This window comes from Amblyomma maculatum, chromosome 6, assembly GCF_055883805.1.
Source record: "Amblyomma maculatum isolate TAMU_Amacu chromosome 6, ASM5588380v1, whole genome shotgun sequence".
Lineage (NCBI taxonomy): Eukaryota > Metazoa > Arthropoda > Arachnida > Ixodida > Ixodidae > Amblyomma > Amblyomma maculatum.
In genome coordinates, this window is record NC_139349.1 from 67,971,345 (window position 1) to 67,984,918 (window position 13,574).

Below are 13,574 nucleotides of genomic sequence, written 5' to 3' on the forward strand. Positions count from 1 at the left end.
ATATCCGCTATCCGTACGCATGGCGGTGCCCGGTACACTTTCATCATCGCGATGACACCAACAATGACACCCGACCAGCGTATACGTTCCTCGCCGCCATTTTTTTTAACGGACGCGAACGAACTGGTTCCTTAACACTGGCCCGACTCGAAGGCAGAGAGGAATTCGCGCCACACCGCAGCAAAGTTCGTAAGCTGCTCACGAAGTTTCGTGAGGAACACTCTCCCGGTCGGCTCATGTTTCAACAATCGCGAGGCAGCGTTCCGCAACAGCAGCTCGCCCGCATTCGCGGCCCGTTTACGAGACAGCAGTGTCGATACTCCGCGATAGCCCCTATCTCGAGCTGTGCTTTTGAGGACAAAGGAAGGCCGGTAGGAGAGACCGTCGGAGATAACGCGCGGGAGTCGCGCCCGTGCCTCCGGGCATGCCGCGGCACGTGACACGAGCGCATCAGCCGCCCGAACGGAAGCGTAGACGACGACGAAGGCGTCTTCCTGTTCACTTCCCCCCAGGTTGAATCAGAACGCAGGTTGAATCAGAGTGCTAGCGAGACAGACAGCACGCCATCCGACCGACATAGCGACCGACGTTCCCAGACTGCAAAATAAGAAAATAAAGTTTAACGGCGTGTGCTCGGGGCGCACGCACGGCAAGGGCCGTTCGGCTCGAGAAGCCTGTCACGCCGGTCGTTTTGTTCTGGTGCTCCGCTGCGACATCGTAAATTCCCTACAATAGCATCCTCCTAACCACGCTGACCCCGCTCAACCGAATCGCCTCTCTCGAGCCAGGGGTCGCATAAAGTAGAAGACATCGTGCACGGAAGACGCGATTATGGGCGAGGAGGGCACGTTGTAGGCCAGTCGGTAGGACATTTTATTAAACAGAGCGAAAACCGCTGAAAGAGACGGGACAGAGGCAGGCGACAACGCAATGCGGTTTGTGATTAAACATCTCTCCGCACAATACGCGCGATACAAGGAACGAGACGACCGCGCAAAGTGTGAGCAGGAAGTGATACCAGAAGTAAAACGTGATCTCGCATCAAAACTGTGACGACGCAGTCGATCATTGCGAGGAGTTCAGTTATGGTGTCATACCATTCCGCTTCCCATTCAGCGCCAACCTGGTAGTCAAATTAGCGGCTATAAAGTTTGCTATACAGGGATTCGAACCTATAGCACATGTATCTCCGATTGCATGCCGTTAATTGCAAGTGTGAGAAGTGAGGCAGATGTTACGCCTCCCCTCGCCTCAAAAACCAAATCAACTAAAGGCGTCTAACCCCTTACTAAACTTTGTGCCAGTCTCTCAATGCCTAACCGCAAGCAAAACCATGCCAAACAATCTTCGAACGTCTAAACGGAGCTGAACCCCGGCTTTTGTTTAATTGAAAGTGAGCTTACTGAAGCGTGTTCCATTAAAAAAGACTGAGAGAGAGAGAGAGTGAGAAATAATGGAAAACAACGTGGCGCGAGCGTTGGGTATCCCTTATGGTAACGAAGCATGCTTTTAAATATTGAACGGCTTACGTGTTGTCTGCGGAAGTATGAGGCTACAAATACGCCAGGACAGCAGCTTGGGCAAATTGGTCATCTCTTTGAGACAAAAACAGTGCGTAGCAAAGCAGCGCTTGTGCCTTGTCCCTTTGATACGCGCTGTTTTTGTTACAAATATGCGCTTTATTACGAATAAAAAATATTACTTGCGACTCTGCGCAATATAGTGTCACTCTCTGTAGCCTCTGTATCTACTCGCGCACTGTTCTTGTGAAAAAAAAAAAAAAGAAAAAAAAAAGAAAGGAATACAAGCGACCTCAATAGCCTTACGAAATGGAACCCGACGAGCCACAGATTGATTAACCAATACCTGCCGCTGCTACTTGGGCTTCGATCACTTAAGTATTGGATTCAGGCGAGTCACAAGTGGGAGCTCTCGCCAACGCTCAAGTACACATACGCGTAGATAGGACAGCGATAAGATATTGTTTTCTTCCTTGAGTTCATGTTTACTTCCGCTCGAGGCCTATGCTAGCGCATCGGTGGTAAATATTTTCTACCTGTGTATAACCCTGTCATTGCTGCCTTTTTTCCTTTAGCCCATCTTTTACGCTACCTCCTTTATTTCCGTTATACGGGTGCCTGACAAGCGTATGGCAGTCTCTACGGCCGGAATCCCTCTCTTACCGGATCAGCTGATTACCGCCGCCACCCGACGACCCGACTTGGTAGCCCATCTCTCGCAGCTGGTATGACGTCACAGCCATCTGGGGTCATTAAAGGTCAAACGTGCCCACCGACCGTGGCTACGCGAAGGGCCGGATATGGGAGTACTATTGCTTTTGCAATACAAAGACTGGTCATTCGGAAACCCTCGAGAAATTAGCAACTGTCAACTGTTGCCCAGTAGTTTCAAGCTCTGAGCAAGACTCTTATCGATATTCACTTCATGTTTCCTGGTTACCGCGGTAGGAACGGTTTCGTTTCGATGCATGCAAGTTTCGACACAGGGAGATATCGGCAATTAGACCGAAGCGTATCTCACGGTCGACAGCAGGCGAGTAGGCCTTAGCTGCTATGCGTGTGCTCGTCACATCCTGTTTTCGGGCGCGGAACGCTGAGCAGTGCCGCATCCCCCTGGCGCAGCCTATATAAGAGACCACATTATGCTGTATTTTTCTAGAGGGCTACTTTACACAGCTTTAAAACAACTATCTGCCTTCCGCTGACGTCAATAATGAACGAACCACTGAGGAAAAATAAAACAAAACAAGAAACTCGAGACATAAATGATAAAATATCACAAACTGATCCCCTAGTGCTGCGTAAAGCGGAGTGCTTAAATAAATCGTACAATGTCACTTTCAGGGGTGGACCGGCCACAACAGGTTTTGGAGCACCTCTTGGAGCAAAAAAATAAGCGTTTTGGAGCAGCTATCGAGCACAAAATATGCTCCGTTCTGAGCAGCTAAGCTGCAGAAATTCATTTTGTAGCAGGAATATCAGCAATTTGGAACAACCTCAGAGCGCGAGCACGTGCCTCCAAGTAGCGGTACGATTGAATGTTTTCGTGCCACACAATATATTGACTACTAAGCGCTGCGTTTATCAACAGTTAGTATGAAAGGTTTTTAACACAAAAGATTTAGCTTATAGAAATATGCGGTGTAAAAAATTCGCTATTCAAAATTCTCAATTCACTATTGAAAAAAAGAAATAGGGATCACTGCAGAAACCGCAATGCGAAAGTTTGAAACTGCTGCGACCTTGTTGACACCTAATCGACGACTTTCTGCATCCACTTGACCCCTTCGTTAAGATCCGACCATCACTCTTCGACCCCCGATGCTACCATTCGACATACGTATATATACTTTTTTTTTTTCTTGTCAGACGTTGGTGAGTCGTGACACAGCCTTCTGATTGGCTGGCTGTGTGACTTCCTCAAACGACTGACGTCACTGGTAGCGTCACATACCTTATGACGCCATCAAATTATGAAGTCACATGACTCCTGACTTATGACTAAGACAAGTCTCAGTGTGACAACCAATGACTTTAACCTATACTCGGGAGCAGCTTTTCATTTTTTATTATTATTATTATTTTTTCATTTGAATCCTTCTTGTTTCCTTATACAGCTGTTATTTCCCTCAGCGCCCTATGGCGTCCTTACGGTAGACAAGGTGAATTACTAAACCATGCTAACGTCCCCGGCGTAGAGTACCACACTCAGCAGTTTGAACACTCGGCTGGATACCAGAGGGATGGTGGTTCGACTGTTGCCGGTGACACGATTTGTTTTCTTTATATTTCAATGCGAATGACGTTTTCTGGTCACACTTTCTGGTCACACGACGCATGAGGCAAGATAACGTCACGAGGGGACCAAATTCCGGCGACACATTTTGCGCACATTTCAGGCGCCAGCATAAGGTAGTCCTTTTCGTTTTGGGGTTTAACGTCCCAAAGTGACTCAGGCTATGAAATACGTTAGTCAGTCATTCGCCTTAATAAGTGCTATCGTCCAGCAGTTTGTACGATCCGTAGGTGATGCTACGTACGATACCACGAGCCAACAGACAGTAAACGTCTCTGTGCCTGCGCACTGCAAGTGTCCCTCGCCTCCATTCTGCACTGTTCAGTACTTCGGCCAAGGCCGAAGCAGATGTGCCCCACATACGCTCCCGGCTGCGATGCCAGGCAAGAACAAAGTGCGCTTTCGACGAAAACGTCAGTTGGGCAGGTGGAGCGAGCGCCTCTGACCCGTGACTCCAGTTTGTTATTTGAGGGCCAGAACCTTGGGGTATGAAAATATAAAAATTTTTGTTGCAAATCGAACATTTTCGGGTACGTGTAAACAAAAAACACTGGCAGCACTGACAGAGAGAGAGAGAGAGAGAGAGAGAGAGAGAGAGAGAGAGAGAGAGAGAGAGAGAGAGAGAGAAATTAGCCGGCAGCGATGAATTGCACAAGCAGGACGTGATTTCCTGGTGACGCGTTTTCCTTTCGCCCCATTTCATTGTTTAAAAATTGCGTCAATTAATATTACTTTACATTGACTGGCTTAATAGTTCTCCGTTTACTTTGTTTACACTCTCGGGCTTAATTGCTCCATGGTATAGCTTCGCACGCTCGCTTCCGGTGCAATTGTCCCTTTCTCTGCACTCGCCGCCCACCCACTTGGGGGGAGTAGTTGCACCCGCATACGCCTACACTTGCTATCCACCGACTTTCCACCTCTCCTATAAAATGTACAGTCTTTGACAAAAGTATACGGCCCAAGGGGTTCGCAGCAATACTGGAATATGAATGCAAGCTAGAGGAGGATGAGGACAAGATTTGTCATCTATGAGCTTTCGAACGCTAGAGTTGCGTTGCGAGCCCTGTTACGGGGCTGAAAAGAAAAACCCTTGGGCTGTATACTTTTGACGAAGACTGTACATCAATTTACAGCGGCTTTTTCGCCTAGTGCAACTCATACCGCCTTCTCGTAGTAAATTTCTGCGTAGCAGCTGACGGAGTGGTGAAATGCTGTTATGTTTTGCATCCTGAAGCATTGTAAAGTGGCGAGATGTCCGCGGAGTAGCGTCAAAGGCTGATATCGCAATCGTACAGCTCAACGCAACAAGATGAAAGAGAAAAAAAAAAAAAAAAAAAAAGCTGCAATACAACGCGTGCCGGACAACTCCTTGCACGCACTTATGGCGTCGGGAGAATGATTACGAGAGAAATTCTGTGACCCAAAAAGAGACTCTGCTAGCTGTTGCGTGGGGCGATTGGATGCGCTCCACTTCGTGTAGCATATGAGCCGCGGCTGTAGCCTCCTCACCAGCGCTACGCAGTGCTTGCACCGGAACTGCCCCTTGAGCCGCTAAAACGGTGCAGCGCTGAACTACGGTTCGCCTCAGCCAAGGCTGAATTTGCCAGGCCTGTCGCACAAGTTCTCCACGTCAGGAAGATGAGGAGGCGGCGCATACGTCGCCAGCACGTGCATGTTCGCGTGCATATGATTCCGTGAAGTCTCAAGAGCAAACGCGGAACGACTGGCTCTGAACGGAGATTTCATTGACATCCCCCTTGATTCCGAGCAGTGGCTGGCGGCACCTTGCCTATAGTAAACCTATAGGGGTCGGTGTTATTCTGTTTTCTCTCTTTTTAACACTCAGTGTACGTCTATGGTGCTTCGCCACTTTAAGCTGTATAATGCCGTGGCTAAAACAGTCAAGGCGGTCTTCAACCGCGGTGATATCACCATGCTTTTGGTGGCAAACATGAAGGAGGTCGCAGACCAATCACGAAATCAAATAACGTGACAGCCTAAGCGTCGGCGTCCAACGTTCGACGACTCGCTGGCAGTGGTTGTCGTACAGCGTTGCACAGTTTAGCGTCAACGAAGCAGCAAGAAACCGCTGGGGCCTCCGACACCATCTCCACATCACGCTTCGCTGCGCTGGTCGCGCGGGGTGTCACAAAAGGAGGCAAACGCTAACAGCGGCCGCGGATGAGGGGGGCGGCGGCCAATCCGACGACACAGAAGACGAAACGACGGCCGCAGAGCCTGGGGAAGAGGGCGCTCAATTTAGAAATTAAAAGTAAGCCCCATCCATCGCGGGCCATGAAGCTAACGAAGACCGTCCAACAACAGCCTGCGCCACTCTCGCCCCGCTCCTCTTCCGGAACCTCAATCGACTGAGCTGCGCCGCGTATGACGCATCGCGAGGCGAGCTTTCCCCCTTTTTATCTTTTCCAATGCCGTTGTTATTGAACGCATGCACGTGGTTCCCAGCACATTAGCAAAAGGAAGCAGTCAGCGTTCTCCACAATCAACAGGAGCAACATGCAAGGTTGACTACCAGGCAACCATCTCATCTGAACACTAAGGTTTCCCTCCTCCTCTTCAGACAGTGGGGTATACGAAATTTGCTCCTCGTCATGGAGGCGAAACGAAGAGGCGTCGTGTGCTGTGCGATGTCAGCACACGTTTAAGATCCCCAGGTGGTCGAAATTACTCCGTAGCCCTCCACTACGGTTCCTCTTTCTCTCTTTCCACTTTCACTCCCACCTTCATCCCTTCCCTTACGGCGCGGTTGCGGTGTCCACAGAAAACAAGTGAGACAGTTACCATGCCTTTCCCTTCCGATAAATAAATCAGTAAAAAAAAAAAATTGCTCCTCGTCACACGCGTGACTTCTTCCAGTTCCCTATTTTTGTAAGAGACTGAACGGAGATTATCAGAAGTATTTGCCCTTCACGCCACCAGCGACCAAACGGGGCGGGAAATTGGCTTTCCTTGAGGCACATGAAGACTCGCAAAACTTCATAATTTCTTTGTAAATGACAGGGGAGAACTACGCATGTAATTATTATTTTTTTCTCGTTTCTTGTGTACGCGTGCTTATGGTGCAGCAAATGCCCTTAAACACAGTTCTTATGAAGGCTGTTGTTATTACAGGATCACAGGTTGCAAGTAAATTTGTATGTTTGGGATTTAACGTCCCGTAGCGACCCGTGCGCTGTGATGAATGACGCTGTGGAGGGCTTGAGATTAATTTAGGCCATCATTGGTTATTTAACGTTCGCTGACAACACACGGGCGCCTTTTGCGTTCCGACTCCATCGACACGCGGTAGCCGGGGCGGGTTTGGGCCCGAGCCCTTCGACAAGCGCATTAACCCTCAGCCACCGCGCGGATAAGTTTGGTACATTATTTCAAAGAACTACAAGTGAAGTATTAAAAGCAAACCTCCTTCATTTAGAACTTAGAGGTTACATGTGCTTAGGAAATTGCATGTGTTAATCAGTCCCGCGGCTTATCCTCAGCATCATTTCACTTTTTATCTACCCTTATTGTATCACAGGAACTATGACCAAACGTGACAGAGCTGCATCCTCCAAGCAGAAAAAGCATGCAGCCGCAAAACGGATATGTACAGATCGAAGCAGAATTGCACGGAAAGCGTCATTATATTAACGATTGCTTTTCGCGAAATAGCGAGAAATTTAATGCAAAAGCGGGAAAAAAAAAATTACTTCAGCGCGAACTAGTAATATTAAAAAATTGTCATAGTTGCACAAATGCAAGCCTGCTTCTGTGCTCACGAGCAGGGTTTGTTGCGTCTAGCGAAATGAAGAGGTGCTGCCTCCCACACTCACGAAGTCTGCCGGCAAAAGAAACAATTAAGCACTCATTTCGTAGGTTGCGAAAACAGATCGTACTGATAAGTCACTTAGCCGCTACCTGCTCAGTAAAGCTGCGACCACCAATGTTACTAGACTAGACATTGTAAAATTGTAAATTGGTTCACAGGAAGGGAAATCGCAGTAACTGTCACACTTGCTCTGTGGACACCCGAACCGCGCCGTAAGGGAAGGGAGGAAGGTGGGAATGAAAGTGGAAAGAGAGAAAGAGGAGCCGTAGTGGAGGGCTAGGGAGTAATTTCGACCACCTCGGGATCTTTAACGTGCGCTGACATCGCACAGCACACGGACGCCACTTCGTTTCGCCTCCATCGAAACGCAGCCGCCGAGGCCGGGATTCGATCCCGGGAACTCCGGCACAGTAGTCGGGCGTCTTACCACTGCACCACCCCGGCGGGGCAGACATTGGGCAGAACCAAGTTTCAGTGCACCGACTCACAGAGCGCCGGCTTGTTAAAGCGCAGCGCAGAAGGGGCGATCAGAAATGTTAGAATTTTGACACAATTAGATTTGGTAAGAAGAGAACTAAATTTGCTTGCAAAAATGCCCGTACTGTCGGGTATGAACAGTGATGGAAAAACGTGAAACCAGAAACTATTTGGCTGAATACAGGTGGACTAGACCAAAGCCACCAGCGTTTACAGGCCTTTTCGGAAAAGGTTATCACGACTCAAAAGACGCATCCCACGCGAAAGTAGCGAACTAACACTCTGTGGAAACTCTGAATGTAAACTGAAGAATTTGAAGAACGTAATAACATTTAGTGGCTAGAAACCGATTACAGGCGGTCGCCCTGCCAAAATACCTAGAGGGGACAAAAGGCTGAGCGTAGCGCTGAAGTTGGCACACGGCGCTCAAAGGGGCTCTGAAACGTATTTGGGCTGTATAGATGTTCATGCCACACCAGCATATTCAGTAGGGTAAGTGTCGATCCCCATATACCAAACCGGAGACTGCAACTCTTGGAACGATTAATCTGAGCACATGACATTGAACCAAAGCCCTCCGTTAAACGAATAACTTCATCGATGCCTGGCTTTTCAGCGAAAAAAAAAAAAAAATTAATAGAAGTCCGCGAGGTCATCTGCGTAAGCTAATACCTTCGGTTCATAATCCTTTATAAAAGCGGGGACAGTGGACACCCTTATCTTACAGAGGAGTGGATGGGGACTGGTTGTAAGAGACAATTTTACAATCAAGCGCGCGGAACATTCTTTGAAAGGCGTTTACCATAAGAAACAATTTAACAGATTGGCACTATCCAACGTTATCTTGCATGTCACCATACCATCCACACATTCCCATCTGGAACTGTATGATGGAACTAATATAACAGGTCTATTGCGCCCTGCGCTGTTTCGTGGCAAGAGGAGAGTTAGAGGGTTCGTTAGGTGTCAACTAAAAGCCAATGAACGGCTGTACAGTACTGAAACACCCGCAGATTTCGAAGGACTGCAAATGTTCTAGTGGCGTGACATCCATACGGAAACTCCTGAAGCATTTCACATCGCCCAATTTTCACCGCATGAATAAGTTAGCGACAAAAAAAAAAAAAAAAAAAAAAAAGAAGCTACACATGCCACACTATTTTATGCCAGAAACGTGACGATCACACACACTCGGAGCACAAATGTGGACAATAAAGAAAAAAAAATAGGAGCACAAATTATATATATATATATAAAAAAAGAGGAGAGGGGGGGATAGGTGATGTAGCTCACGAGCACTGCGGTTGAAATCAGGACGTCACTGTTTTGTCAAAGCGCTTGCATCCTGAAAAATAAGCACCCGTATTTGAAGCCGCGCAGACAGAACAAGATTCTATCCGAGGGTCCCCGCAGCAATCGACATCTAACCACAGTTAAAAGCGGACGACACAACGTTACACAGCCAGGCACTACCGCAGACAGTAAAGCTATGGTAGTAAAACGCACCCGACACTACGCAGCGAACTTTAAGATGCTATCCAAAAACTTTCGCGGCAAAGCGCGGCCACCGCTTCGGCTGAGGTAAGGCATGGAGCAGACCGGGTCGGCGTGAACTTGTGAGTGCGAATGCACGGAAATGGGAGCTCGCGGCACGGCTTCAAATTTCTTAGCGGACCTCGAAATAATCGTTGCTCAGGCACACCACGCCTTAATACTAACGGCTGTTATTACTAAACAGAACAATGCACAGGCTCATAGGGGCCGTTCGCAGGCGCGCTCCAGCGGAAACGCAGTGTGGCAAGTGACCCGTGACACGTTTCTTACTGATTTTCTTTATTAGCGGACGCAAATGAACGTTGCTGCACCACGCAGGCTGCGCGCCTTGGTTACACTCGAAATCTAATCTGTTAGCATACACATGCTGCAAATTACTGCGTACAAGCAAGCATATGATTTCTCCGCTAAGTTTGACAGTGCGCTAGGAAATGAAGCTCAGCACGAGGCCACGCGCTTACGGCTACTTTGAAATTGCGCGAACTCGGCTGCGCGAACTCGGGCACGTCTCGGTTGGTCCCGGCGAGCTACATACAAAAACTTGTGCCGTGCTATCAATGCAACCAAAGGCGCAGAGTATGCACTACCTGCAGGCCTACGCGCTGATTGGGGAAAACGATTTGATCTATTTACTGTCGAGCAATAATGGGTCAGGTTGGCAGATCAATGACCACGATGTTTCCAAACACGAAAAAGTACGCGATGCGGGACGCTTTCAGTTATATTTATAAGAACAACTTACTTGATCTTTCCGTAGTCGCCAGATCCATGCCCTGAATGCAATCCACAACGTGTAACACAAAGGGCGACACTCACAACACAAAAGTAGGTCTAACGTACGCGGCCGTGTTCGCCGCGCTGCTAGCTAACCAGTCTACCTCGCTTCGCGGCTCGGCGCTCGGTCCCAGCCGCCATGACAGACACTGCAGCAGCGCCGCCCCGCCCTAGCATCGGCAGCTGCCTGTGCACCGAGTGCTGCAATTGGCCGAAGTGTACGCTGGCGCGCTTTTCGAAAACTTGCGAGAAGCCGATCCCGGTACATTTACTACAATGGTCGTCGCCGCTGTTTACTACGCCAAATTGCCCTATCATCTAATATTTTGGTCGTTATTAGAAAGATCGTAAAAGGCGGCAAGGTAGAACACTGATGATACGGCCACAGCATAGCATTTTTCACAATAATGAAGACGCACCAGTTCACAGCCACGCGCGCGGTGCGAACCGCGAGCGATTGTAGGACACACTCTGATAGTGGAATGAAAATAAAGAAAAACATGAAGCTTAACGAATCATATACTCCGAGTGTCCATAGAAATACTTGGCTATCGAAATGCATGCGGTGTATGAGCCTCGCTCGCATAAAATGTAGTTTCTAAGCAGCAGCGAGGCGTAAGTTGCTCAGACGTGAGCGGAGTTAACTGTCTCTAACCCGCCTCAATTAAAAAGCCTTTAACGCGATATCGTTGAAGGGCACGTTACACAAAAAATCCGGCGTCGGCTTGATAACAGAAACTTACGGGAAGTTGGGAACTCGGGTTGCTCACTTAAGGTGTTGAGGTGGAATAAGAATCAACCTTCCGGTGCTCTTGATGTCGAGTCAGGCACGCTCCAACTGCCCAGATACGTTCAGACTGCGGGGTTAAAGAGAGGATTTATATGTCATCTCCTTCCATTGTTTGATGCAGTGACACTTTAACTGTGTTATAGATAAAATGGACAGAACAAGCTGGAGTTTTCATAACGCAATTGATGAGCAGGACACATACTTTAGCCATGCGCGAAAAACGAAGACCAGTTGCATGTTGTATGGTTGACAACAACAATCAGGAGCGTTCGCTTTGTCTTCGTTTTCACCCCGCGGCTATATAGTATGAATCCACACAAACTGCAGTTTTCCGCCTTTATTAACCGGCACGAAACTTTGTTTGCGTATTTAAACCCTCATTTTCCTTTCTTGCATTTATTTAAATGAACTTGTTTCGGTAGTGTTCTCGCAGTTTTCGCTTATACCTTTTTTTTTTTTTTTTTTTTCGCGGTCGTTAGTACTAAGAAGTGGGTTTCTTAATTGCGGCCAGTTTATTAGGAGCAGAAGGGCGTCTTACTGACGGATCTGCAAACGTCGCCAAATTAAACTCACAGCTAAAGTAAATCCAAGCCGTGCGTGCGAGATTTCCAAAGTGTAAAGCACGTGACCGAACTGAAGTAAGCAGGGGAGCAGGGAATTATAGATACTCACTAACCAAATTTAGGTATACCACACGAATTGCATCGGTCCACTATTGTGAGCTGTGCATTCGCACGCACTAGAACGGCCTCGCTCGCCAGTTTGAGACATCAGTCCCTTTATCAAGGCTGTTCTTAAACGTCGTCAGGACAGCAATGCGTGATCGACAGCTGCAAAAATAAAGAACTCGGAAACCATGCAACAACAGTCATGGTGCGGTTGTGTTGTTTCTACTTCTCCGCTATCCCGTCGACCCTGAATTAAATCGCGGATAAATGCAAAGCCTCGAATATTCTCTACCAGTTCCACTTCAGCCAGCGCCGTAAAAACGGACACACATACGTCGACCGCGCCTCGCGCAAGACCTGAGTACGAGGCTTGCTTGTATTGACCAGGGTAGGCAAATACGCGCCCGCACCAGCGATGAGCCAGAGTCAGAAAGCATGCTAAAATTTGTTTTGCTCAAAAATGAATCCTCCTTGAGGATGGCTGACCTGCATCGTGCTTTGATACAAGCGAGAATTCCATCCACGATCGGTCTCGCGGAAGAGCGCGCCCTCCCTCGAGACCAGCCGTGTTCCATCATCACAGCTAATTAGCAGCTGTCGCCGGTGCGGCGCAGCTGATTCGCTTGTATACGCTATAGCTGGCTCCGTGCGCCTCTGTCGCCGATTTTGAACGTACTCGTATCTTCCGTTTATTATAACACACTAGTATCGACAAGTAAGGCAGTTTCACTGGTATAGACCTTTGCAACGAAGGCCTCCTGGGCGTCACCATATTGCTCGCTGGGCTGCTGTGTGTGCATGACGTCAACACGGTGGAGGCGGCAGCGAAACCGGTTTGCAACAGTCCAGAGAGGAGGTGTTTCGACAACCTCCTCACCCGATGCAAAGGTCTATACAATTTACTATAGCGCTGAGGAATTTCAAAGCGCCCTCTGGTATATGCCTTCGATACGAAACAGTTTAAATGCCCAGTGCCGAACACTGAGTAGCATGCAAGCCGAAAGCGCTGCCGTCCACTGCGCCCATGAGCGTCACATGCTCGATGTCGTGGCCATGTACCTGTACGACGTATATAATTCAGCTAACGGTGCTAACAGCTACTATTCTCACATATTGCACTTGCAGAACCAGAGACTTGCATGCCATGTCTCCAGCATGCGAATCCAGTTCCAGAAATCGCACTCCTGAAGGCCATCTCTCACTTAATTTATTTGGCAAAATGCAATACCACAGCTTACCATATTTTCCGTGGCTTCGATCATATGCTATCTTCTTGTTGATCACTCTATATTCTGTGACAAGAATTGTAAAGGAACACTCTAAATCCATTTCCCACTGCATACCGACAGGAAAAATTGCCCGCAAACGTAAATAACAAACAAATGATCTACGTAAAATCATACACAAGGCCAGGGCCGGAAGCTTATCAATAAATATTTTATTGGATCCTTTTAATGGCACCCATTATTGCAATGACTTTGAAGTCCCTATCCACCCTGGCACTGGGCCAGAGTGGAGTGCTTGTTCAAGCAGATTTTTATTCAAACATGAACAAAACTCCCAACACTGCAGGTGCGTGGCGTAACAAAGTTTTATGCACGAACAACGGGCGCCATTATATTATCAATGCTGTACAGGAATTGCATGGTTGAAACTGATAGAT

At 48.1% G+C, this 13,574-nt stretch overlaps 1 protein-coding gene across 1 annotated transcript in view; it reads right to left on the reverse strand.

Moving 5' to 3' along the window:
• Positions 1-10,591, reverse strand: part of CdGAPr (GTPase-activating protein CdGAPr) — a 236,132-nt gene extending 225,541 nt beyond the window's left edge. Inside the window, exon 1 of the mRNA XM_084606871.1 lies at positions 10,422-10,591. The gene's annotated coding sequence lies outside the window, so the exon portion shown is untranslated. The remainder of the gene's footprint in view (positions 1-10,421) is intronic.
• Between the last annotated feature and the right edge of the window lie 2,983 nt (positions 10,592-13,574).